At 48.0% G+C, this 24,090-nt stretch overlaps 1 long non-coding RNA gene across 3 annotated transcripts in view; it reads right to left on the reverse strand.

Moving 5' to 3' along the window:
* The window catches only part of LOC137525239 (uncharacterized), a 59,228-nt gene that overhangs the window by 22,157 nt on the left and 12,981 nt on the right, over positions 1 to 24,090 (reverse strand). Inside the window, exons 4-5 of one of the 3 annotated variants that reach the window (XR_011022899.1) lie at positions 15,300 to 15,414; positions 10,645 to 10,693 (exon numbers count right to left, since the gene is read on the reverse strand). This is a non-coding gene — a long non-coding RNA (uncharacterized lncRNA). Of the gene's footprint in view, positions 1 to 10,644; positions 10,694 to 11,084; positions 15,415 to 24,090 lie in introns of those variants that run through there. The other 2 variants (XR_011022898.1, XR_011022897.1) reach the window with 2 other exon arrangements.

The following is a 24,090-nucleotide window of genomic DNA, read 5'->3' on the forward strand; positions in this document are numbered from 1 at the left end:
TGGCTCCAACAAAAACACTAATTGCCTGACACACACATATACAGGACTGTAAAACTCACATTAAACTGCTGCGCTACTGTATCCAGGCTTTGTATTGAGCGTGTCATGTGGGCTGCTCCCAGGGCTTACATCCGGGGGATGTCTTATATTTCAAGCATGCTAGGAATTCCTGCTAGGGCTTATTCTCAGGGGATGTCTTACTTTAGAGGAAACACAATTCTGATACACTTTGGGACCTACAGTATCTTTCCCTGGCCTGAAAATGGAGCTGGAAACCTCGAGTAGCTGATGTTCTCCTCCCACAATTTTAGCTTTGCATGAGTAAATTATCTCAGGAACTTCTGGGTCTCAGCAGTAAAGTCTGGGAAGAGCATTAAAATGAACCCGAGGTGTTATATGGAGGCTACCATATTTATTCCCTTTTAAGCAATACCAGTTGCCAGGCAGCCCTGCTGATCCTCTGCCTCTAATATTTTTATCCATAGACCCTGAACAAGCATGCAGCAGATCTGGTCACGTCTGACAATGGCCTCAATTCATAAGTATGTTCGGTAAAAAAAATCTGGGCGGGAAAATACTGTATTCGGTATTTTAGACCTTTGTGTGCTAATTCATAAAGATTTTCACAGCTGCCTTTGAAGTTTGGTAAATTACTGCAGCCCATTGAGCGGTACAGCAGAAGTGTGGCAATATCTCTTTTGTTACAAGCTGTAATTACGGCTCCCTGCACAGATGACTCAATGCAAAGTGCAGGGAGCCATCTGTGCAGGAATACCCTACCAGAGCGGTCAGTAACTTGTTAAGACCTCACCAACTGTGTTGTCAGAAAACTGTCAAATGTCAATTCATAAATTCAACAAGCGGTAAGCCAGACGATAATTGCCATGTGTTGGAGGTACCTACAGCCAAGTGGGTAATTTTCCTCACTGCTCGGTAATGTCAGTTTTTCATGCGGTAACAGCCTTTACGAATTGAAAGTCTGCTGTTTTCAGCCTTACCGCATGCAGTAATGCTTTGAGTTGAGGCCAATATTGTCAAACACCTGACTAGCTGTATGCTCGTTTCTGGTGTGTTCCAGACACTACTGCAACCAAATAGATCAGCAGGGCTGCCAGGAAACTGGTGGTGTGTAAAAGCAGGGGTGCTCGGATACTCCTTTTTAAACTCTGAATTAATCCTGATAGCTAGAAATCCGGAGAGGATCGGATAGCCGAATTCAAACCGTTCTGGAGTCCGAATAGATCCAGATATCCGAACCCATTATCCGGGTTAATCCTGGTATCTAGATTGAAAACCGGAAGTGGCCTTTGCATTGCTTCCAAAACTTCTGTTATAGTAAATGATGCATGAAGCATCTTTTTTTTAAGAAAAACTGTAATTGTTTGCTGGGAGATATAATACATAAAAAACCAACCTGTAAATGAACATCGGACTGGTTCCAGACAGCGGTTGTGCAGCCCACATTGTGTCCAAAGTCCAACGCACAAATGGTACATCCGTTTTCAGCTCAGACATTGACTTAAAAAGACATAAGACTTAAAAAAATTAAACCTTTTTCTTTCAATAAAATTCAGCTTTTGTAGTGGCGTAATAGCTGGTGGCAGTGGCGGCAGAAGATATAGTTCTGTCTGGACCCTGGTGGTGGGTACCACAGACAGGAGCTGCAGGAGGAGTAGGTAGATGCACCCTGGTGGTGGGAGCAGCACAGGCAGGAGGAGGAGTGTAACATGTGGTAGGCAGCATAGATAGTCCACCATGGCACCTAGTGTTGGTACCACGGCTGTAAAAAAAAAAAATAATAATAATTATGAACCAGGCTTATTAGTCAAGACTGAGCCAGGAGGTTGTTGTGGTAAAGGGTGATAAGGTAGTGATACCCAGCCACTTCATGTCCCCCTCTTGCCAACAGGGGCCAGGCACTCACCAACCACCCAAGCCAGTTTGATTTCGAGAAATGTCAGTCTTTCCACAGACTGGGGGAACAGAAGAGAGTGCTTCTCCATCACCACACCACCGGCCGCACTGAAGCACCTCTCTGAAGGCACGCTGGAAGGTGGGCAGAACAGCACTTCCAGGACGTACTGCGCCAGCTCGCTCCAGATATCCAGGCACTTGACACAGTACTCCAAGGGGTCCACAGGGGTGTCTGTCAAGCCCGCTGTAGGACTCCATGTAATCTGCCATCATCCGGGTCAGGCGCTGGTTCGGGCTTTGAGAGCCATATGCTGCTGAAGGACCCTCCTATGTTGGCAGCTGCACCGGCATTGTGTAGAGCGCCTTAGTCAGAGACAGCAGGTTTGTTGGGTGCCTGCTGCTGTGCTGGCTGGACTGTGACAGCAGGGGGGGGTGGCAGTCTGGGGGAAGGCTTCCTCCAAGTGCCGAACCAGGGACCGCTGCAAGTCCCTCATTCGGTGCACAGGGTCTCCTCCTACAGGCAGGAACTGATGCAGCTTCCCCTTCAGCCGTGGGTCCATTATCATGGTGATCCACATGTCCTCCCGATCACGCATCTGCTTGACCCTTGGGTCCTTGTGCAGGCACTGCAGCATGTGCGCTCCCATGGGAAGAGGGATGCCATCTCTGCTGACACATCATCATCACGCCCAGAGCCTGTCGTCCTCCATCTGACCCCTGAGCCTCCTCCTGCTCTCTCCACCCTCGCACCACTGCAGCTGCACTTGGCTGTGCCCCTCATCTTCAAGGTCAGGGACCTCCAAGTCCACCTCCTCCTGATGCACAGAGGTGGACTGTGCAGACACAAAGGTGGGCTGTGCAGCTGGCTGCAGCTCCTGCTGGATCAAGGCTGTCTCTCCCACTTCCAGCAGAGCATAGAGGGCCTTGTCCAGTATGCACACCATGGTCACCCACTCACACACCGACGCATGGTCCCAGCTGACCATGTTGGTGGCCTCCAGGAAGGGTGCCAGCACGAAGCACACCTGCATTTTTCCCCACTCGGCACTGAGGATGATGTTCGGGAGGTGGGTGGTGCCGGTCCCAGACAAGGTTGTGTCCGTGGTGGCTCTGGCCAGGTATTGGTTGACAGCCTGCCTCTGTTCAACCAGACGTTCCAACATGGCCAGGGTGGAATTCCAGCGTGTTAGAAAGTCTATGATCAGATGGTGCTGTGGCAAGTTCAGCTCTTTTTGCACGCCTTCCAGGGATGCTGAGGCACCACCCGAGTGGTGGAAATGACCCACCGGTTTCCTTGCCGCTTTCAAAAGTGTGTCCATCCCCTGGTAGGTACGCAGAAATTTCTGCACCACCAGGTTCAGGATGTGGGCCAGACAGGGGATGTGGATGAGGTTTCCCCGGAGAATGGTGGCAACCAGGTTGGCTCCATTTTCGGACACCAACTCTCCAACTTTCAGGCCTCTGGGGGTCAGCCAACTCCTCTCCTGCTCCCTCTGGTAGCGAAGCACGATGGCTGCTTTGAGATTGTACTTCCCCAGGCTGACCATCTTCCGCAGCGCTTGGCAGTGGCGGGCTTTCACGCTGCTGCTGAGGCGGGGATGTTTGGCGGTGGGTTTGCTGGAGGGGGGAACTGGATCAGAAGAACCTGCTGCACTTACCCTGACCCTGCTGCGGGGTGGCACCACCCACTGGATTGTTGCTGTGCTTTATGCTGCTGTCCCCTCCTCACCCACCTTTACCAAACTGACCCAATGCACGGTGAAAGAGAGGTAGCGGCCTGTCCCAAACCAGCTGCTCCAGGAGTCCATGGTCACATGGTCCTGCTTACCCACCGCATGATCCAGCCCACGCTCCACATTGGCCATAGCGAAGCGGTGCAGTGCTGGGGTGGCCGTGCATGAAAAGTAGTGCCGGCTGGGTATTGGCCAATCCGGCGCTGCGCACTGCAGGAGCACACGCCTCTGACTCCCCTCCTGCACAAACGAGTACGGGAGGAGCTGGGAGGACATGGATCGTGCAAGTAAGCTGTGGTGCCATAGTTGGAGGGATTACAACCTCTGCTCAGCTTCACATGGCACATATTACAAGTGAAAAACTGGCTGTCCACTGAGGGCAGCTAACGAACGCCTAACGCCTATGGGTGTCGGCAGGTCGTAAGTGGTATTACATCCATGTCAGTTCAGGGAGGGTGTCTCCGTGAACAGACTGCGAGCCGCCGATCGCGGCTTGCACGCTTAATGTAAACACGCGGGGAAGAAATCCCCGCTGTTTACATCATATGGCGCTGCCTCTGATTGGCCGGGGATCGCTGCCACCTGATAGGCTGAAGCCTATCCTATCCGGATATCCGTCCTGCGCAGCCCATAGCCTGCAGCAGAAACACGTATGGGCAGAGAGGGTGGAAATCGCTGCGGAGGGGGGCTTTGAGGAGACCCCCCCCCCCCCGCAAATCACAGGCAGCCGGCGGCGATCAGACCCCCCCCCAGCAGGACATCCCCCTAGTGGGGAAAAAAGGGGGGGAAGTCTGATCGCCATGCTGCAAACCTGATCTGTGCTGTGGGCTGGAGAGCCCACGCTGCACAAATCAGGCCTGGTCCTTAAGGGCCCGTTCACACTTAGAACCGCAGAACGCCGGCGATTACCGCCGGCGTTTTGCGGTAGTGATTTTCCCGCGATTAGCGCGGAAAAATCACTGGACACTGCGGCGGTTTTGGAGCGATCGCGATTCACGATCGCTAATCACGGAATGCTCGTCGCCGGCAAACCGCTGCATGCAGCGCGGTTGCGGTTATCGCTAACCGTGGCAGTGAGAACACTGCCACTCGCTACATTGTGTAGCGGTTCAGCGGTTCTTGCAGAACCGCTAGCGGTTTGCCGTGAGCGGGAATCGCTCGATTCCCGCTCAGGTGAGAACGGGCCCTTAGTGGTTAAACTGCCAGATTGGGTATAAAAATGTTCCCTTACGCCCTGAATGGGATGCTGCTTCTGCTTTTCTCCCTAGGGTGGTTTGGGCCTGGGGTTGAGTGGTGCAGCTGGTGGTAGTGGCAGAAGATGAAACAGCAGGCTGTGGGTCCTGCATTCCACGCCTATTGCTGCTCCTGCCGATGTCTGCGATGCTGATCCTCTGTGCCAGACCCACCAACTCATCATCCTCCTCCTCAGAGCTAACATCCCCCTCCTGTGGATGATAGTCACAGTCCTTGATCTCTTTATCATCATCATACTCCCCCCCCCCCCCCTCCTCAAACAACTGCTAGGATGATGTGTCCCCCCCAAACTCCTCTTCTGCTGATACATGAGGCAAGGTACCCCCCCCCCCCCCAACAACCACCGTCACCATCTGTGACTCCTCCAAATACCCCATTGTGCCCAGAATATCCTCCTCAAACTCTCGTAACAGCCCTGATTGCGCTTGTGGTACCTGGAGTAAAGAGCGCACTGACTGAGGGTAGGCTGCCTGCTGGGGTGGACATGACTGGTGAGGAGTCCCCAGGCACTGCTGGGCTGCTGCTGATCCTGCGAACAGGAGTGGAGGTCTCAGTTGTAGATGTAGAGCTGGTGGTGGCCTGCTCATCCATCCTCAGCTGCATCACAGGCTTGGCGTCTTTCTCCTCCAATTTGCACCGCTGACCCTGCTGAAAAATGGCCGCTACAAGCTGCTGCGCCTGAGCAGCATGACTCCCCCTAACAGCTGGGCGCCCAGTGAGTCCACGGCCAGTGGCTAGCGGCGGAATGGACACTGACACGGCAGAACTGCTGACTGTGGCAGCAATGCTGCTCCCTCTCTTCTTGGCCTTGCTGCCCTTCCCCTGGCTGCCAGTGCCTGTAGACATAGTACAAGTTATGTGTGATGATGTCACCAGATGGATGTGGGGTACTTGTACTTTATTGAAAGTGGTGTTGAACTTTAATGACAATCAGCACGGAATGACAGACAGCAGAGTAGAAGACAGTGCACACTAACGGTCTATCTGTCACACTGACACTGCTGCTCAGCACAGCAGCACTGCAGTAATCTGTAATAACACAGTACTACTCTAACAACTAACTAGCACTGCAGTACTGACTACACAATAACACAGTAATCCTATTCCCTAACCTATACTGTAGCTAAGGCTAATAGCAGGCCTGGCCTGTGTGCACAGCACACACACAGGACCTCTAGCAACTGCTGCAGCACAGAATCTGACTGACTGTCACACACACTAACTAAAATCAAAATACAAGTTAGCTAACTAAAAAACAATAAGAGTGGTATAGTACAGGTGTTTATGTGCACAAATGCTAGGTTTTATCACAGTATAAAGCACTTGCTTAGCCAAACAGCACTGGAAATGTCTCTCAGTGAGCAGTCACAAGCAAGGACGAGATTCCTCAACATGGCTGCCACTTTATATACAGGAGGGGCTGGCCAGGGTTCCCCTCTGTGATTGGTTGCTAGGGCTTCTGCTGGGAGCTCTCTGATTGGCTCAGTGACGCCAGGTACGTCATCTCCGTGGTTACGCTACCTAGATTCGGATATCCGAGCCAGATGTCCGAATTCCTATTTGGATACCGCTGTGAATCCGGATACTGCATTCCGGATTTGGCCCGCTATCTGGAATACGAGGTCGGATTGCTGAAAAAGTTTGGATAATCCGGGTAGTTCGGGTATCCAGATTCTGGATGAGCACCACTGTTGTCGATGTATTCGGTTGTGGCCCAGGTAGACAGTAAGCCAGGGCACAGGCTGATGTAGTATGGTGGGGCACAGGTAGACATCATGCCAGGGCACAGGCTGATGTAGTATGTTGGGGCACAGGTAGACATCATGCCAGGGTACAGTGTGATGTAGTATGTTGGGGTACATGTAGGTAGACTATATGCCAGGGCACAGGCTGATGTAGTATGTTGGGGCACAGGTAGACATCATGCCAGGGTACAGTGTGATGTAGTATGTTGGGGTACATGTAGGTAGACTATATGCCAGGGCTCAGGCTGATGTAGTATGGTGGGGCACAGGTAGACATCATGCCAGGGTACAGTGTGATGTAGTATGTTGGGGTACATGTAGGTAGACTATATGCCAGGGCTCAGGCTGATGTAGTATGGTGGGGCACAGGTAGACATCATGCCAGGGTACAGTGTGATGTAGTATGTTGGGGTACATGTAGGTAGACTATATGCCAGGGCACAGGCTGATGTAGTATGTTGGGGCACAGGTAGACATCATGCCAGGGTACAGTGTGATGTAGTATGTTGGGGTACATGTAGGTAGACTATATGCCAGGGCTCAGGCTGATGTAGTATGTTGGGGTACATGTAGGTAGACTATATCCCAGGGCACAGGGTGATGTAGTATGTTGGGGTACATGTAGGTAGACTATATGCCAGGGCTCAGGCTGATGTAGTATGGTGGGGCACAGGTAGACATCATGCCAGGGTACAGTGTGATGTAGTATGTTGGGGTACATGTAGGTAGACTATATGCCAGGGCTCAGGCTGATGTAGTATGTTGGGGCACAGGTAGACATCATGCCAGGGTACAGTGTGATGTAGTATGTTGGGGTACATGTAGGTAGACTATATGCCAGGGCTCAGGCTGATGTAGTATGTTGGGGCACAGGTAGACATCATGCCAGGGTACAGTGTGATGTAGTATGTTGGGGTACATGTAGGTAGACAGTAAGCCAGGGCACAGGCTGATGTAGTATGTTGGGGCACAGGTAGACATCATGCCAGGGCTCAGGCTGATGTAGTATGTTGGGGTACATGTAGGTAGACTATATGCCAGGGCTCAGGCTGATGTAGTATGGTGGGGCACAGGTAGACAGTATTCCAGGGCACAGGGTGATTTTGCCCTCTACCAGCATAACCAGTTTCAAGAGCCTGTCTGGTTCCTAAAAGAAAAGGCCTCCAACCCGAGCTTCATTTTTTGGGGTGTGGTATCTTCACTTCTGGGGGTGGTAGTGACCCCAAACTTGGAGTGCCTGTGAGTCAATATGCCCTCTACCTGCGTACCAAGTTTCAAGAGCCTGGCTGGTTCCTTACAGAAACAGCCTCCAACACTATCACTTCCTCATAGACTTACATGGAAAGCATCAAAGCATAATTTTCTTCTTTGTTTCCCCTATAACCCCAACCCTACCCGGCTGGCTGCAGGGCAAGCTGGCCCAAATCTGTTAAGCTTCCATGCACCCACACCTGGGTTAATTTCTACAACCTCCACTCACTCCAGGATCCAGTGGCGCTCTGCAAGCTTGCAACGTGGGTCCTGCCAGCAAACAGGGGAGAGCACCACTGGATTCTGGAGTGCCATGGGGTGTTAAAAAAATTAACCCTGGTGTAAGTGGGGGGTGGAGGGTTAAGAGATTTGGGCCAGCTTGCCCCGCAGCCAGCCAGGCAGGTATAGGGTTGGGGTTAGGGTTACAGGGGAAACAAAGTGGAAAACAATGCTTTGATGCTTTCCATGTAAGTCTATGAGGAAGGGATAGGGTTGGATGCTGTTTCTGTTAGGAACCAGCCAGGCTCTTGAAACTTGGTATGTAGGTAGAGGGCATATTGACTCACATGCACTTCAAGTTTGGGGTCTCTAGCAACCCCCCAGAAGTGCAGATAAACCCCCCCCCCCCCCAAGAAGAAAAAATGAAGCTACGGTTGGAGGCCTTTTCTTCTAGGAACCAGACAGGCTCTTGAAACTGGGTATGCAGGTAGAGGGCATATTGACCTACATGCACAACACATTTGGGGTCACTATCACTCCAAGAACTGGAGATACTGTACCCCAGAAATGGAACTTAGGGTTAGAGGCCTTTTCTGTTGAACCTAGCAGTGGAATCAGTCAGCAGGAGGTACATGCAGCAGCAAGAGGAGTAGTGTGTGACAGCAGCAGTATTACAGTATGGCACCTAGCGGTGGTGCCGTAGCAAAAATAATAAGAACCAGGCCTAATTTAATTTGCAGGGGGTTGTACTGTTGATGGTTGGTCGGCCATAGCACTATTCCCAGCCACCTCATGTCCTCTCACCGACAGCAGGGGCTAGGAAATCACCTTTAACCCAAGCCTGGTTCATCTTGAGGAAGGTGAGTCCACAGACTGTGTGGACAGACCAGGGCGATTCTCTGTGACCATGCCAACGGCCGCACTAAAGCATCTCTTTAGACAGCACGCTAGAAGGGGGCAGGACAAGACTTCCAGGGTGTACTGCGTGAGCTCCCTCCAGATCTCCAGCCTCTTGACCAGTACTCCATGGAGTCAATGGGGGCCTTGGTGTCAAGCCCGCTGAAGGACCCCATGTAGTCTGCCACCATGTGGGTCATACACTGGTGCTGATTAGAGGCGGATGCTGCTGCTGAAGGCACCTCCTCTCTAGGTAGTTCTACTATGTAGAGTTGCCTAGTCAGACACAGCAGATCTCCTGGGCACCTGCTGCTCCGGGCTGCAGGCACTGGCTGCTGTGTTGGCTAGACAGGGGCAGGGGGGTTGGAAGGTTTTATCCAGTCTGCAAACAAGGGCCCCCTGCAACTCCCTTGTTTGATGCTCTGGGTCTCTGCGCTGCATGAACTGACCCAGCTTGTCCTTCAGTCATGGGTCCAGGATTCCCGCATCTGGGTCACCCTGGGGTCTCTGTGCAGACTCCGCAGCATGTGCACAGCCATGAGGAAGAGGTGTGCCACAGCAGACACATCATAGTCATCACCACCCTCTGAGACAACACGCCTGTCCTCCTCCTGTTGTGCCCGTTGTCGTTGTCCCTTATATGCCCTCTCCACCCTCGCACCACTGCAGCTGCACTCTGCATTTCCCCTTCAACATCCAAGCCAGGAACCTCCAACTCCTCCTCCAACAAGTGCAACTCCTCCTCCTGAGAGAGGTGGACTGCGCAGCTGAGTGCTGATCCAGCTAAGTCAGGGCTGCCTCTCCCTCTTCCAGCAGATCGAAAATTGCCCTGTCCAGCAGGCAAACAATGGGCACCCATTCACAGAGGAATGTCCGTTCCCAGCTCACCATGTTGGTTCCCTGCAGGAAGGGAGCCAACACTAGGCACACCTGACGCATCTGCCTTCAACAGGGCCGGATTTCCCATAAGGCACTGTAGGCACGTGCCTACAGGCGCCTTTAAGTGGAAGGGGCGGGCCCCAGCAGGCCCCCCTGGAGAGATACAAGTTGCAGCTTTTGTGCTCCCTTCCCACCGATAAAGATTTCCCCCTACCGCTCTCCTATCCGCCTCAGATGCAGGTGTCCTGTGTTGTGCGCCTTTCTCCTCTGTCCCTCTGATATAAGATGCAGGCAGCAGCGCTCTGTCCCTCCAACGGCTCTGCATTACAGTGACGGCAATCTTCTGCAGTGTGTCTTTAAGGGCCCTTACTTGATGAGGTCATCAAGTCAGGACCCTTTCACTATAGAAGGTCGCCTCCGGTGTATGCAGAGTGCTGCCAGCAGGACAGAGGGTGAGTGCCCTTTCCTGCATCCTGCATCAGAGTTAATGGAGGAGAATGGAGCACAGCACGGGACACCTGCATCTGAGGCAGAGAGGAGCGCTTGCAGAGTTTGGAGTCAGATCTTCACACTCCTGGCTGGTGACCCGTTTTTAAAACTTCCATGAAGGGAGAAAGCAGAGGCTTTGCGGTAAATGCTGAGTCTCCCTGTAGTTGGCTTGCAGAGCAAGTGCGTAAAGTTTCTTGTGCAGAGCACAGAACGGGGATATGGGGATATTTGCATTGGAGGGAGGAACAGGGCACATCACATACCTCAGATAACGGAGAGCACTAGATAAGTCCTTCCTTTGAAGTGAGAATCCTGTCAGAGGAAATATAGGAGAAGAGGTGATTGTGTCTTAACCACTTGAGGACCACAGTCTTTTCGCCTTTTAGGGACCAGAGCCTTTTTTTTCCATTCAGACCACTGCAGCTTTCACGGTTTATTGCTCAGGCATACAACCTACCACCTAAATGAATTTTACTTCTTTTTCTTGTCACTAATACAGCTTTCTTTTGGTGTTATTTGATTGCTGCTGCGATTTTTACTTTTTATTCATCAAAAAAGACATGAATTTTGTCAAAAATTTTTTTTTTTTAACTTTCTGTGATAAAATTTGTCAAAGTAAAATTTCTGTATATTTTTGTCCAAATTTATTGTGCTACATGCCTTTGATAACAAAACAAAACACAAAAACAAAACATTCAGTGTATATTTATTGGTTTGGGTAAAAGTTATAGCGTTTACAAACTATGGTGCAAAAAGTGAATTTTCCCATTTTGAAGCATCTCTGACTTTTCTGAGCACCTGTCATGTTTCATGAGGGGCTAAAATTCCAGGAAAGTATAAATACCCCCAAAAGACCCATTGGAAAGAAGACATCCCAAAGTATTCACTGAGAGGCATGGTGAGTTCATAGAAGATTTTATTTTTTGTCACAAGTTAGTGGAAAATGACACTTTGTGAAAAAAAAAAAACAATAAAAATCAATTTCTGCTAACTTGTGATCTTCATCAATGACGCGTAGTACAGAAGCCATCATTAGAGGAGCGACAGAGAGGAGACCAGGTCTGCATTCCCAGAGAGCGGCTGGAGTAAGTATGACTGCCGCTGTGCTGACACCTGGGGGGAGTGGACACACCAGCGGGGGAAGGAAGCACACATATGCGGGGAGGGGAAATTGGGCAAGCTGACCGTACAGGGAGCCAGGCAGTGATCTTGGCGGCCACTCTGATACACACATGCCGCTGCCACACTAATTACACAGGGAAGGAAAGCGGACCATACAGGGAGCTAATGCAGGGAATCCCCAACGTGGCGGCAGGTCGCGGTTCGTATCTGCGGGCGTTGGTAAGTCGGGGATTCCCTGCATTTGCCGTATAAGACGCAGGGACTTTTTCTCCCCATTTTGGGGGGAGAAAAAGTGTGTCTTATACGTCGGAAAATACGGTATTTCATGTCTGATTAACTTCTCATTATTCTCATCAGTGTCAGATATTTCAGCACTGACAAGCTGATATTTGCAGGTCAAACCATTTCCCACACTCAGCATTTCAATATGTCTTCTCACCAGTGTCAAATATTTCAGCACCGACAAGCTGATATTTGCAGGTCAAACCATTTCCCATACTCAGCATTTCAATATGTCTTCTCACTAGTGTCAAATATTTCAGCGCTGACAAGCTTATATTTGCAGGTCAAAACATTTCCCACACTCAGCATTTCCATGTCTTCTCACTAGTGTCAAATATTTTAGCGCTGACAAGCTGATATTTGCAGGTCAAACCATTTCCCACACTCAGCATTTACATGTCTTCTCACCAGTGTGATATATGATTCAGCACTGACAAGCTGATATTTTCAGGTCAAACCATTTCCCACACTCAGCATTTCAATACGTTTTCTCACCAGTGTCAAATATTTCAGCACTGACACGCTGATATTTGCAGGTCAAACCATTTCCCACACTCAGCATTTCAATATGTCTTCTCACCAGTGTTAAATATTTCAGCACTGACAAGCCGATATTTGCAGGTCAAACCATTTCCCACACTCAGCATTTCAATATGTCTTCTCACCAGTGTCAAATATTTCAGCACTGACAAGCTGATATTTGCAGGTTAAAACATTTCCCACACTCAGCATTTCCATGTCTTCTCACCAGTGTCAAATATTTCAGCACTGACAAGCTGATATTTGCAGGTCAAACCATTTCCCACACTCAGCATTTCAATACGTCTTCTCACCAGTGTCAAATATTTCAGCACTGACAAGCTGATATTTGCAGGTCAAAAACATTTCCAACACTCAGCATTTCAATATGTCTTCTCAGTTCTCACCAGTGTCAAATATTTCAGCACTGACAAGCTGATATTTGCAGGTCAAACCATTTCCCACACTCAGCATTTCAATACGTCTTCTCCACAGTGTCAAATATTTCAGCACTGACAAGCTGATATTTGCAGGTCAAAACATTTCCCACACTCAGCATTTCAACATGTCTTCTCACCAGTGTCAAATATTTCAGCACTGACAAGCTGATATTTGCAGGTCAAAACATTTCCAACACTCAGCATTTCAATACGTCTTCTCACCAGTGTCAAATATTTCAGCACTGACAAGCTGATATTTGCAGGTCAAACCATTTCCCACACTCAGCATTTCAATATGTCTTCTCAGCAGTGTCAAATATTTCAGCACTGACAAGCTGATATTTGCAGGTCAAACCATTTCCCACACTCAGCATTTCAATACGTCTTCTCACCAGTGTCAAATATTTCAGCACTGACAAGCTGATATTTGCAGGTCAAACCATTTCCAACACTCAGCATTTCAATACGTCTTCTCCACAGTGTCAAATATTTCAGCACTGACAAGCTGATATTTGCAGGTCAAAAACATTTCCAACACTCAGCATTTCAATATGTCTTCTCAGTTCTCACCAGTGTCAAATATTTCAGCACTGACAAGCTGATATTTGCAGGTCAAACCATTTCCCACACTCAGCATTTCAATACGTCTTCTCCACAGTGTCAAATATTTCAGCACTGACAAGCTGATATTTGCAGGTCAAAACATTTCCCACACTCAGCATTTCAACATGTCTTCTCACCAGTGTCAAATATTTCAGCACTGACAAGCTGATATTTGCAGGTCAAAACATTTCCAACACTCAGCATTTCAATACGTCTTCTCACCAGTGTCAAATATTTCAGCACTGACAAGCTGATATTTGCAGGTCAAACCATTTCCCACACTCAGCATTTCAATATGTCTTCTCACCAGTGTCAAATATTTCAGCACTGACAAGCTGATATTTGCAGGTCAAACCATTTCCCACACTCAGAATTTCCATGTCTTCTCACTAGTGTCAAATATTTCAGCGCTGACAAGCTGATATTTGCATGTCAAACCATTTCCCACACTCAGCATTTCCATGTCTTCTCACCAGTGTGATATATGATTCAGCACTGACAAGCTGATATTTGCAGGTCAAACCATTTCCCACACTCAGCATTTCAATATGTCTTCTCAGTTCTCACCAGTGTCAAATATTTCAGCGCTGACAAGCTGATATTTGCAGGTCAAACCATTTCCCACACTCAGCATTTCAATATGTCTTCTCACCAGTGTCAAATATTTCAGCACTGACAAGGTGATATTTGCAGGTCAAACCATTTCCCACACTCAGCATTTCCATGTCTTCTCACCAGTGTGATATATGATTCAGCACTGACAAGCTGATATTTGCAGGTCAAACCATTTCCCACACTCAGCATTTCAATATGTCTTCTCAGTTCTCACCAGTGTCAAATATTTCAGCACTGACAAGCTGATATTTGCAGGTCAAACCATTTCCCACACTCAGCATTTCAACATGTCTTCTCACCAGTGTCAAATATTTCAGCACTGACAAGCTGATATTTGCAGGTCAAAACATTTCCAACACTCAGCATTTCAATATGTCTTCTCAGTTCTCACCAGTGTCAAATATTTCAGCACTGACAAGCTGATATTTGCAGGTCAAACCATTTCCCACACTCAGCATTTCAACATGTCTTCTCACCAGTGTCAAATATTTCAGCACTGACAAGCTGATATTTGCAGGTCAAAACATTTCCAACACTCAGCATTTCAATACGTCTTCTCACCAGTGTCAAATATTTCAGCACTGACAAGCTGATATTTGCAGGTCAAACCATTTCCCACACTCAGCATTTCAATGTCTTCTCAGTTCTCACCAGTGTCAAATATTTCAGCACTGACAAGCCGATATTTGCAGGTCAAACCATTTCCCACACTCAGCATTTCAACATGTCTTCTCACCAGTGTCAAATATTTCAGCACTGACAAGCTGATATTTGCAGGTCAAACCATTTCCCACACTCAGCATTTCAATATGTCTTCTCACCAGATATTTGCAGGTCAAACCATTTCCCACACTCAGCATTTCAATACGTCTTCTCACCAGTGTCAAATATTTCAGCACAAGCTGATTTTTGCAGGTTAAACCATTTCACAATTAGCATATTAATATGCTTCTTACCAGTGTCAGATATTTCATGTCTGAACAGCTGATTATTGCAGGTCATCTTCTCACCAGTGTCAGCTATTTCAGCTCTTACTAGCTGATTTTTGGAGGGTAAAACATTCCTGACACTTTGGCATATCAAAGGGCTCTATTCACAAAGGGCAGTTTGGTAAAATAATTTTGGTCGGTAAAGGCCCTCATTTGGTATTTTACACTTTTTTTTTCCAAATTCAGTAAAGATTTTCCGCATGAGGCAGAAGTTTGGTAATTGACTAATCAAACACGCTTCAATTCTCTAAGCCCTGCTCGGTAAGTGTCACGTACCAGCTGTGGAGCAGGTCAGCGGTGGGGCAGGGAGCTGCGTGTATGTGTAATAAGTATCATCTGGTTGTTTACCTCACATGCAACCTTCAAATCTTCACTGACTGAAAATGTGCTTGTTTTCTTCAGTAACGTTCAGGGCTGTGGAGTCGGAGCAGATTTGGGTACCTGGAGTCCTAATACATTTAAACTGTAATTAAAAGAGAAAAACCTGATATGATGTTCTATTTCTCAGATAACAAGTCATCATAAATAATTCATCATAAATAAATATATACAGTGATAGCAGTGCTTAGTCCACAAAAATGAAATAAAGCAATCAAAAAACAAGTTACTTGTCCTGCTGCAATAAAGCAGTCACCATATTTATAAAATGGGATATACACCTATCTGATTGTGACAATATATTTGTATACACAGTAATCTTTTATGCATATTAAAAGAACCCTGAGCTCTGAATAAAAATGAAATTTGGACTTACCTGAGGCTCCCTCCAGCCCCCTGTAGCCTGGGAGGTCCCCCAGCGTCCTCCTGGTCCCGGTAACCTGGCAACTTCAGCTGAAGTCACCCCAACGTGTCTCATCATGCTGGTGGGCATAAGAGACCTGCGCATGCACGGTTCTCTAAGACTGAACCTCGCAGGACTCTTACGCCAGCTGACGTGATGGTGCGCAACGTGCGTGGCGAGAAGCACAGGCAACTTCAGTCGAAGTCACCAGATTACCAGAGCCAGGGGACCAGGAGAATGCCGGGAGACCACACGGATTACGGGGGGCTGGAGGAAGTCCCAGGTAAGTCCAAATTTCATTTTTATTCAGAGCTCAGGGTCCTTTTAAATAACTTGTATGCTGTAAGAATAAAGCCCGATGTGTAGTTGTGTCACTAGTAGGGATGGTCAATGAGATGCAAATAATTCTGTGTTGCTGCAGGTTTATGCAAATTTTGTAGCCCATACGCATTTACGCATTTCTAGCGTTTCTGGTATGTGTGCGCCCAGCCTCACACTTAGGCCTTGTTCACATTATAAATTGCCAACGGAATCACAATCGCTGAGCGCTTTTGTGAGAGCTTTTGTAAGTGCTTTCCTCAGCGCTTTCGGGGCGATTTGCGCTTTTATAAGCGCTTTTCAATGCGCTTTTTTTTTTTTTTTACTTCCTGACAGGCATGGGATTTCGAGTGAAAAAGCCACTTCAAATCAAAATTGTAATGAAGCTTGATTAAGGCAGGTGTGAGCATGGAAGACGAGGGGTTACTTACCCAGAAGTCCGTCGGGCTCCTATGCCGCTATGCGCATCACTCTAGAGTTGTCGCGAGCCTCCGATTTTGGTTCGCGAAACTCGAACCCGAACACATGCAAACTTTTGAACCGCCATAGACTTCAATGGGCAGGCAAACGTTCAAAACTACAAACATTAATTGTAGCCATTAAAGTGATGGAAAAGATGTTTCAAGGGGTCGAACACCTGGAGGGGGCATGGCGAAGTGGGATATACGCCAAAAGTCCCGGGGAAAAATCCGGATTTTACGCACAGCAGGGTTTAAGCGCAGAAATCACATTTTATTGCTATATTGGAGGCCTAAAGTGCTTTAAAACATCTTGCATATGTAGTGTAATTAGTGTACTGCTTCATACTGACAGACTAAACTCACTGTGTAACGCACCGCAAACAGCTATTTGTGTAGTGACGGCCATGCTGGACTGGTGGACACCATGGCGAGAGTGCAGGCAATTGGCGGTTTTCAGGCCCATATGGTCGGGCTGAGGTAGCTGAATGACAGAACAACAGTAACTGAGTGTACAGCTGATCGAATTTGGTCTGTCCACAATGAAGCAACGACCTCCCAACGTCCTGGCAATCTTGGGAGTTGATGGCACATGCCTTCTGAACACTGTACTTTGGTCCAGGGCCACACAAAATCACGCCACCTTGACCTCAAACAGACCTGCCGGGTGGCCTGCCTCTGGTTCTGGCTCTGCCTCTTGTTTTGTCCATATTGGGGGGGATGAAGTGAAATGTATGCACTGACTTGACTAATACAATGTGCAGTTACACAGGTGCAGTGAAAAGGTGACTGCTGGTACAACAATGTGTGGTTACACAGGTGCAGTGAAAAGGTTGTAGTGACTGCTGGTACAACAATGTGCGGTTACACAGGTGCAGTAAAAGGTATGCAATGACTGCTGGTAGAACAATGTGCAGTCACGCAGGTGCAGTGAAAATGGATGCATTGACTGCTGGTATATAATACAATGTGCAAATACACAGGGGCAGTTAACAGGTATGTACAGACTGGTATAACAATGTGTATAACAATTCTATAACTGGTATAACAATGTGCAGTCACAAAAGACAGGTGCAGTAAAAGGTATTCAGTGACTGTTGGTAGAAAAATGTGTAGCTGTCACACAGGTGCAGTAAAAGGTATTCAGTGACTGCTGGTAGAACAATCTGTAGCTGTCACACAGGTGCAGTAAAAGGTATGTAGTGACTGCTGGTAGAACAATGTGTAGCTGTCACACAGGTGCAGTAAAAGGTATTCAGTGACTGCTGGTAGAACAATGTGTAGCTGTCACACAGGTGCAGTAAAAGGTATTCAGTGACTGCTGGTAGAACAATGTGTAGCTGTCACACAGGTGCAGTAAAAGGTATGCAGTGACTGCTGGTAGAACAATGTGTAGCTGTCACACAGGTGCAGTAAAAGGTATTCAGTGACTGCTGGTAGAACAATGCGCAGTCACACAGGTGCAGTAAAAGGTATGTAGTGACTGCTGGTAGAACAATATGTAGCTGTCACACAGGTGCAGTAAAAGGTATGTAGTGACTGCTGGTAGAACAATGTGTAGCTGTCACACAGGTGCAGTAAAAGGTATGCAGTGACTGTTGGTAGAACAATGTGCAGTCACACAGGTGCAGTAAAAGGTATGCAGTGACTGTTGGTAGAACAATGTGCAGTCACGCAGGTGCAGTGAAAATGGATGCATTGACTGCTGGTATATAATACAATGTGCAAATACACAGGGGCAGTTAACAGGTATGTACAGACTGGTATAACAATGTGTATAACAATTATATAACTGGTATAACAATGTACAGTCACAAAAGACAGGTGCAGTAAAAGGTATTCAGTGACTGTTGGTAGAACAATGTGTAGCTGTCACACAGGTGCAGTAAAAGGTATTCAGTGACTGCTGGTAGAACAATGTGTAGCTGTCACACAGGTGCAGTAAAAGGTATGTAGTGACTGCTGGTAGAACAATGTGTAGCTGTCACACAGGTGCAGTAAAAGGTATTCAGTGACTGCTGGTAGAACAATGTGTAGCTGTCACACAGGTTCAGTAAAAGGTATGCAGTGACTGCTGGTAGAACAATGTGTAGTTGTCACACAGGTGCAGTAAAATGTATTCAGTGACTGCTGGTAGAACAATGCGCAGTCACACAGGTGCAGTAAAAGGTATGTAGTGACTGCTGATAGAACAATTTGTAGCTGTCACACAGGTGCAGTAAAAGGTATGTAGTGACTGCTGGTAGAACAATGTGTAGCTGTCACACAGGTGCAGTAAAAGGTATGCAGTGACTGCTGGTAGAACAATGTGCAGTCACGCAGGTGCAGTGAAAATGGATGCACTGACTGCTGGTATATAATACAATGTGCAAATACACAGGGGCAGTTAACAGGTATGTACAGACTGGTATAACAATGTGTATAACAATTATATAACTGGTATAACAATGTACAGTCACAAAAGACAGCTGCAGTAAAAGGTATTCAGTGACTGTTGGTAGAACAATGTGTAGCTGTCACACAGGTGCAGTAAAAGGTATTCAGTGACTGCTGGTAGAACAATGTGTAGCTGTCACACAGGTGCAGTAAAAGGTATGTAGTGACTGCTGGAAGAACAATGTGTAGCTGTCACACAGGTGCAGTAAAAGGTATTCAGTGACTGCTGGTAGAACAATGTGTAGCTGTCACACAGGTGCAGTAAAAGGTATGCAGTGACTGCTGGTAGAACAATGTGTAGCTGCCACACAGGTGCAGTAAAAGGTATTCAGTGACTGCTGGTAGAACAATGTGCAGTCACACAGGTGCAGTAAAAGGTATGTAGTGACTGCTGGTAGAACAATGTGTAGCTGTCACACAGGTGCAGTAAAAGGTATGTAGTGACTGCTGGTAGAACAATGTGTAGCTGTCACACAGGTGCAGTAAAAGGTATGCAGTGACTGTTGGTAGAACAATGTGCAGTCACACAGGTGCAGTAAAAGGTATGCAGTGACTGCTGGTAGAACAATGTGCAGTCACGCAGGTGCAGTGAAAATGGATGCACTGACTGCTGGTATATAATACAATGTGCAAATACACAGGGGCAGTTAACAGGTATGTACAGACTGGTATAACAATGTGTATAACAATTATATAACTGGTATAACAATGTGCAGTCACAAAAGACAGGTGCAGTAAAAGGTATTCAGTGACTGTTGGTAGAACAATGTGTAGCTGTCACACAGGTGCAGTAAAAGGTATTCAGTGACTGCTGGTAGAACAATATGTAGCTGTCACACAGGTGCAGTAAAAGGTATTCAGTGACTGCTGGTAGAACAATGTGTAGCTGTCACACAGGTGCAGTAAAAGGTATGTAGTGACTGGTATTACACAATACAATGTGCAGCTGTCACACACGCAGGTCCAGTGCCAGGTATACACTGAATGTGCTGGACCTGGCACAGTATAGCAATTAGCAAGGGCCAGCTGCAACACACAGGGCTGTATAATGCCGTGTCAGTGGCAAACAAAGAAGAGAAAAAACATTTCACAAGAACATTAGCTCTGAAAAGAGCTCTTTGCGTGGTGCTTTTCAGCAACAAATATCAGCAGGAGCAAGCTACAAGAGCCTAACTAAGCTTTCCCTATCTCTGCAGCAGGTTCCTCTCCCTTCTCTCACTACAGCAGCAGACAGAGTGAGATGATGGCCGATGCAGCCACCTTATATAGGGGGGGGGGGGGGCTACAAGAGGGAGTGCTGCCTGATTGGCTGCCATGTGTCTGCTGACTGTGATGTAGAGTGGAGGGTCAAAGTTTAGCCCAATGATGTAGTATAGGGGCGGGTCGAACTCACACAACGTTCACATTCGATCGCGAACCAGCGATGTTCACGCAAATAAGTTTGCGTGCGACCCGTCCTGGACAACTCTAGTTCTATGTAAATGTGACATATTTATATTTTGTGAGTGGTGGAGAAAGTCTCCTAAGCTGTCCATACCCTTAACCTGAAGCTACTGCCAATGACCTCTACAGATGGCCCATCAATGCCTGGGAAGCAGGAAATCTGGGCCCCAGAGGTCAAACGTACACTATATGAAGGTCCTGGAGTGACCTAGCAAGTCCAGACCTAAATCTAATAGAAAATCTGTGGAGCGAGATGAAGGTTCAAGTTGCCAAACATCTGCCTCAAAACCTTACTGACCTGGAGAGGACCAGCAGCTCTGCCCCATTCTCTCCCAGCTGCGCATTCTTCTGTCCCAGCTGCGCCACTTTCTCTTCCAGCTCCGCCCCATTCTCCACACAGTGCGCCCTTTTCTCTCCAGCGGCCCCCTTTTCTCTCTTAGCTCCGCCTCTTTATCTCCCAGCTCTGCCTTCTTCACTCCCAGCTCCGACCCTTCTCTCCCAGCTGTGCCTTCTTATGTCTCAGCTGTGCACTCTCTCTCTCTCTTAGCTCCGCCTCTTTATCTCCCAGCTCCCTCTTTATCTTCCAGCTCCACCCCCTTCTGTTCCAGCTGCGCCTTCCTTTGTCCTAGCTGCGCCTCTTTCTCACCCAGCTGTGCCTTCTTCTATCCCAGCTGCTCCCCTTTCTCTTCCAGCTCTGCCCCATTCTCCACACGGTGCGCCGCCTTCTCTCCAGCTGCACCCCTTTCTCTCTTAGCTCCACCTCATTATCTCCCAGCTCCACCACCTTCTCTCCCAGCTGCGCCTTCTTCTGTCCCAGCTGCGGTCCTTTCTCTTCCAGTTCCGCCCCATTCTCATCACAGTGCACCTTCTTCTGCCCCAGTTCCACCCCCTTTCTCTTTTAGCTCCACCTCTGTATATCCCAGCTCCACCCCTTTCTCTCCCAGATGCGCCTTCTTCTGTCCCAGCTGTGTCCCTGTCTCTTCCAGCTCCGCCCCATTCTCCACACGGTGTGCCTTCTTCTCTCCAAGCTGCACCCCTTTATCTCTTGGAGAGAAGAAGGCGCAGCTCGGAGAGAAGTGGGGCGGAGCTGGGAGATCAGGGGGTGGAGCTGGGAGATAAAGAGGCGGAGCTAAGAGAGAAAGGGGCACAGCTAAGAGAGAAAGGGGTGCAGCTAAGAGAGAAAGGGGCACAGCTAAGAGACAAAGGGGTGCAGCTAAGAGAGAAAGAAGCATGGGCTTCCGCAGAAAATGTCTCGGGGGGGGGGGGGGGGGGGGGAGTGAAAGCACCAAAAATTGGGGTTAAGTTGTGCGGCGCGCATAGCGTGGTGAAAAATGGGTGTGGTCACGGGTGGAGACAAATTTACATAAACTTAGCAATGGTGGGACATTAGATTAGGACAGTGGTGGCGAACCTTTTGGAGGCCGAGTGCCCAAACTTCAACCCAAAAGTCACTTATCTATCACAAAGTGCCAAGATAGATTTAAATCAATAACCAATAATCAATAATTCTCATAAAACAGATATAAAAACACAGATGGTGAGCACAAATGAATTAGCACTGTATTTTTAAACCAAATCTTCAATTCAACGTCAGCAGTGTTCTATAGGACAAGGACTGTGTGTAAATCCGTGCATGTAAAAACACTGTGCTCTTTTCCCAAGAACAATCCTGTACTTGCTTAGAGGTAAGAAAACAGGTCACCCCTGGTGGTTTTACAAGTTATTGCAGTCTCTGTCCACTAAATAGCAGGTGCCTGTAGGGATGTAGGCCTCCCTGTGCCACCAATCATCACAACACACACACACACTTCCATATGTAAAGAATTGCTGCCAGATCATAGGTATTGCACATCAATGTAAAAGAGGTAAAAAAACAACAACTTATAAACCCCTCAGAGCAATTGTAAGGGCTGCCCACAGTGCATTTTCCTGCACCAGTGCTGGGAGTCCTCTCTGCTGCCATTTGTAACATTCCCACTCCTGTGCAAACCTCACCATTTGCTTATCAGGAGCATGGGCACCCCGCTTTCCTCACACATACCAAAACATACAGATAAGTTAATCGGATTAGCCATAAAATTGGCCCTAGACCAGAAGTGGGCAAACTTTGATTGGGCCGCATTCTAGAGGAAGCAACAGTTTCTGTCTTCCTCCCTCTGGAGAAAGTGTGCGCTGGAAGAGATTTGATGGTAACTCACCCGATCACACTTTCCAGCGGCAATACACATGGTGACTATGGCATCATGTGACATGTTATTTCCCACAATGCAACAAGGTTCCCACAGTGTGATGTCACTACCTCAGTGCTGTGAGGAACTGACATCATTTGTGGGAGGGGTTTCACCACAAAATCAGCCATACAGCGCCTCCTGATGATCCATTTGAGAAAAGGAATAGGTTTCTCATGGGAAAGGGGGTATCAGCTACTGATTGAGATGAAGTTCAATTCTTGGTTAGGGCCCATTCACACTTGAGAGTTTCGCCAGCGACTAATGCAAATCGCCAAGCGCAAACATGTAGCCTGCACCATTTTCAGGCGATTTCCCGGCGATCGCGTTTCAGTGCTATAGAAGCGCTAAACGCGATCACAGAAAAATCGCTGCAGTGTCCAGTGATTTTTCTGCATTAAAAATCACTCCCGCAAAACGCAGGCGGTAATCGCCGGCAGTTTGCGCTTTTAAGTGTGAAGGGACCCTTACGGTTTCTCTTTAAAGGACACATCCAGGCTAATCAAATAAACCAAAATCCACTTACCTCGGGCTTCCTCCAGCCCCTGGCAGCCGTACTGTGCCCGCGCCACAGCTCCGCTCCCCACTGGTGGCCTGGGCTCCTCTCCGGTCTCAGAGGCCTAGCTGCACTCCATCGTGCGTCTCATGTAGTCGCGCTGACGTCATCTGAACTGTACAGTGCAACACAATCCGGATGACGTCAGTGCAATTCCATGAGCCGGACATTGGTGCGCAGGTAGATGCCGACCTCGCACCGGAGGAGATCGGGAGCCACCGGAGCTGCGGCGAGGACACTGGACAGCTGCAAGGGGCTGGAGGAAGCTGATTTCTCTTTATTTTTTTGCCTGGACCTTCCCTTTAAGGCCTCATTCACATTGCGTTCCGCTCACGTAAGCGCTGGGCTTTTTTTTGGTGCAATTTTTCTTTTTTGATTCCCGGCGCTTGGGTGGGCGTTGCGTTTTTGTGAAAAGTGCTTTTCTAAGAGCTTTTCCTGAATGCTTTTTTAATTCACTCCCTGACGCAAGTCAGGAAGTGAACTCTTTGACCTGGAAAAGAATAATATAATTTATTCTTAAAAACGTGAACGCAATTGCTGCACAAAGCGATTTTGTGAGCGTTTGCATTTTTCCTATACCTTCCATTGAGGCAAAATCGCCCCAAAAATGGTCCTGGCACCGCTTTGCTGCACGCACAGCGCACGGAACGCGCTGATATGAACCGTCTCATAGAGATTCATTGCACAAGCATTTTGTGGGCGATTTTAAGAATCGCCTGTGCTTGAAAAAAGGCCAAAACCGCCCCCGGTGTGAACGAGCCCTCCAGGTATTAGAGGCAGAGAATTAATAGCACAGCCAAGTCATTTACATGGTTTACAAGAAAGTAATAATGTCAGCCTCCATATTAATCTCACATCAGCGTGCTTTACATAGGTGGGGCAGTCCTAATCTAAGCACTGCTCACTGGATGCTAAGGAA

The sequence above is a fragment of the Hyperolius riggenbachi genome, chromosome 7 (assembly GCF_040937935.1).
Source record: "Hyperolius riggenbachi isolate aHypRig1 chromosome 7, aHypRig1.pri, whole genome shotgun sequence".
Taxonomy (NCBI): Eukaryota; Metazoa; Chordata; class Amphibia; order Anura; family Hyperoliidae; genus Hyperolius; species Hyperolius riggenbachi.